The 3,861-nt window shown below is 41.2% G+C and overlaps 1 pseudogene; it reads left to right on the top strand.

The window, feature by feature from the left end:
* Positions 1-1,596: 1,596 nt before the first annotated feature.
* Positions 1,597-3,533, top strand: LOC110596563 (annotated as a pseudogene).
* Positions 3,534-3,861: the final 328 nt, after the last annotated feature.

Here is a 3,861-nt window from a genome sequence, read left to right as displayed (position 1 = left end):
CCTCATGACACAGTGATCCCTCTGCCAGTGGTGTTGTGTAAAGTGTTAGAGGGAAACTACAAATGTCTAAGGTCTCTTCCTAAGAGTAAGATTTGATATCCCAGTGTAGAATGGTAAAATCAGTGTCCTGAAAGAGTCCACAACATGGGCTTTGATAGATCTGAGACTGGCAATAAGGGGAATATTAAAATCTCCTAGGACCCTACAGGGCTCACAGGAAGGATGACAAGATGAGGCCAGTAGAGTTGAGTTGGAGAAGAGGCTGCACTAGATGAAACCAAGGGTAGGAAGGGCCTGAATACCTGTTTATCAGCAGCCAAGAACAGAAGCGAGGGAGGATTGACTTCTTGGATTTATGCAGCAGTTTTTTTGTGATTTGTGGTCCTGATCATGCATTTGATTCATTCCTTATCACTGCCCACCCATTTATTCTACAGCTCCTTTTACTTCAAGAAATCTGAAAGGTGGCAGGATTGATGGAAGGAAACCTGCAGTGTTTTGGAACATCCCAACAGCAGTTAAATCATTGTATAACTCAACTTCTTTCACGTACTAATCTTCTTATCATGGTGCTGTCACTGCACAAACTCAGTTCCAACTCCTCCCTCCCTCCAGAGAGAGGGTTCCAGGCTGACTGCCCTCTGCTGCTGACTTCTATTGGCTTTTTGCTTCTCACTTCACCGAGCTTAATTAGGAGAAAGGCAGGCTTTGCAAAATGCTTATGGTGTTTTGTACCACACTTTATAGTCAAAATTTCACTTAGGATAATTTGCTTGTATTTCAAAAGTTACTTTGATGAGAAAAAATAATAGGAATACATTTTCATTGTTTAAAAACAAATCCAGGCTGGCCCAAGTGCAGTGGTATTTATCAGTTACAGATTTCTTTATTCCTTCTCTACTCCTACTGTTTCACCTGACTAGCCAAAAAAACCAAAAAAACAAGAACCCAAACTATACAGCACAGTGAAATTCCTGCTTCACTCTGCCCCAATCATATTCTAGTCTCCTATTAATATTCATAAATGGAACCATCTTGTAACTTATTTGTTGTATTTCATAATCTGACATGGGGCTTTTTTGACATCAGCAGGTAAAGATCTCATTGAGAATAAAGTTATAATTTTTAAATACAGCTGTACTTGTCCTGGCCATTTGCTTTTTGAACACCTGCTCTGTGTTTGGCAAACAGCTGGGTACAGGGAAGAAGAAGGTACAGGCAGACAGGCACACCAATGTCCACAGTATGATGGGATAAAACTGTGAGGTATGTTCAAGGGTGCTGAAAACACAGGGAAAGCATGATTGATTAGGCCTCAGAGTACCCCACACACTGCAGCATTTTTCCTAGAGCAGAATTTTCTCACTCTTAATGATGGTAAACATACCTTTCTTCTTCACTGAGTTGGAAAATTAATCATTCAATAAAAATGAGCCTTATTAAGTACTTTGTGATAAGTACTATACTAGCTTCCATGGTAGTCCTAAAGATATATATGACCAAATTACAGCCTAAAGCAGCTTTAAATTTATTAGGGGGATATAAACTTGTGTACAAATATGCAACTCCAGAATACTCCTCTGCATGCAAGAGCCCATGGAGCAGCAGCTCCCATATTCCAGAGTGAAATTCCATACAGATGTCACCTGTGAACTTTGGTGGAACCTGGGAAAAGACTTAGGTGTTCAGGGGAACTACTTCAAAGGAGTGTGTGGAAATATATGTGGAAAGAAAAATTAAAGTGAATGAGGACCTCTGGCTCCTTATCAAATATAAAGGGGCATCACTGGATGGCCACTAGCCTATAAATCATAGATCACTCATCAGTTCCAGAGATTCTGAGACTTGAATGCTCTGTTTTTTCCATTTTCATTGATGTGGTGCCCCATTCCATGCTACTTAATGGAGGAACTCTGTCTCAAGTTTCAGATAATCTTCCATTCTCAAGTCTGACAGCTTTCTTAGCATTAACTAATTTATGATTCCAGCGTGACTCGAGGCTAAATATCATTGAGCATTTATCATTTATTGGGAGGTAGTGGGGACTTTTCCATTACACATGTTCAAATAGAAACTAGAAAAGTTCATGGAAAGGGTTATCTTTTAAAAAGGAGTTCAGGTATCAGTCAGTTGCCCTGGCAAGGAACAACAGCTGTGTTAGTTCAGTCCTTTTTCTCTTTCTGGGGCCACTGCTGGCACTGAGCAGAAAACTGAAGTCATTCTTCACTGCATCTGTGAATTCTTCTCTGGCTACATCCAGAATATCAGGTGCCATTATGGGGACAAGCTTGGGTGGAAAGAAGCTATTCAAGTGCAAAGATTGATCCTTTTACACAGGCTTTAAGTCTGCTCTTAGTATGTATGGGGAAGCTGGGTATTTGGCGGTTCCTGAGGAGGAGCCCAGAGGTCTTCGCTGTCCTCTCTCTGCTTCTATCACACCAAATACAAGTGCAACATGATCGACCACATTGTACTATACTGAGAAGAGCGAGTTGTCCCCATTAAAGTTTGCCAGTCCAAACTGTCAAGATACTTGCAGAGAGTAGTTTTCTGCTATGATCAGTGCACCTTCATCTGCTCCAGTGACGAAAGTCACACATAGAGCAACACATAGAGAAGCACAATGAACTGAAACCTTACAAATGCCAGCTCTGCTACTATGCGACCAAGCACATGGAGGAACTGGCAGTTACCTTCGGGATGAGCATAAAGTAAGCTGCAACTTTGAGCTAGTTGGATAGGTTAACTTGGAACAGCTGGAACAGATGAAGAAAAAAATGGAGAATTCCAGCTGTAATGATGAGGACAAGGAAGAAGAAATGAACAGCAAGTCTGAAGACAGACAGCAGATGAGATTTCTGGCCACAGAGCTGCTATTAACACTGAGAAGTGTTTTCCGTGTGAATTTTGTGGATGGACATTTTCTTTTTTCTTTTTCTTTCTTTTTTTTTGAGTTGAAGTCTCACTCCATTGCTCAGGCTGAAGAGCAGTGGCACACTCATGGCCACCCCAGCATTGACTTGCAGGATTCTAGTGATCCTTCCACCTCAGGCTTCCAAATAGATGGAACTACAGGCATGCCTACCAAGCCCAGCTAATTTTTTATTTATTGTAAAGATGAAGTCTTACCAAATTTCCTAGGCTGGTCTCGAACCCGTAGGCTCAGGCAATACACTCACCTTAGTCTCCCAAAGTGCTACTATTACAGGCTGATCCATGAGTCTGTGGACTGACATTTTCAAAGGGCTCTGAGTGGAAAGACATGTGCTAAGCCATGGCATGGCATTGAACAACACCAGGCAGATGAGTAGAGGAGAAATTTGCCTGAAAGAGATTGTGGAGGATAGTGCTAAAGATGCCCTCCATAGAGGAAAAGGAAGATATTGAGGTCACTGGGATAAACTTCCCCAAAGAATGAAACAGTAGCTCTCTGTGTAGTAGCCACCCACAAATCTCTCCTGGAAGATGCAGAAGCCAAAAATAAATACTCATTGGGTGAAATTTCTAATCAAGCCTTACTTGAACTAAGATGAAAAAGTGGGAGGACCAGTTTGGACTGAGAAGGTAAGGACAGAAAAGAGAAGACAGAACAAACCTGCTTTTTAGGACTGAATAATCTATTTTCAAAGCACTGGTACCTGTGTGAGTAAGTATGTAAATTAAAGTTATTTAAATGGTTGGAATATGTGTCCCCTTTTTCATTACTATATCTTTTCTTCTGGATCTTTATCATATGTTTCATTTGTTGCAGAATATGGAAGTACCTCCCAAGGGTATAGTGAGCTCTGTGGTGGTCTGACAGTATGTGAGAACAAAAGCTCTATGACAGTGGAAGACTTCTTGCAAGGGAGCAACTTTTTA

This window comes from Carlito syrichta, unplaced genomic scaffold, assembly GCF_000164805.1.
Source record: "Carlito syrichta isolate Samal-C Ts95f unplaced genomic scaffold, Tarsius_syrichta-2.0.1 Scaffold310126, whole genome shotgun sequence".
Taxonomy (NCBI): Eukaryota; Metazoa; Chordata; class Mammalia; order Primates; family Tarsiidae; genus Carlito; species Carlito syrichta.
Note: the sequence above shows the minus strand (reverse complement) of the source record. Positions and strands in the feature narration are given on the sequence as shown.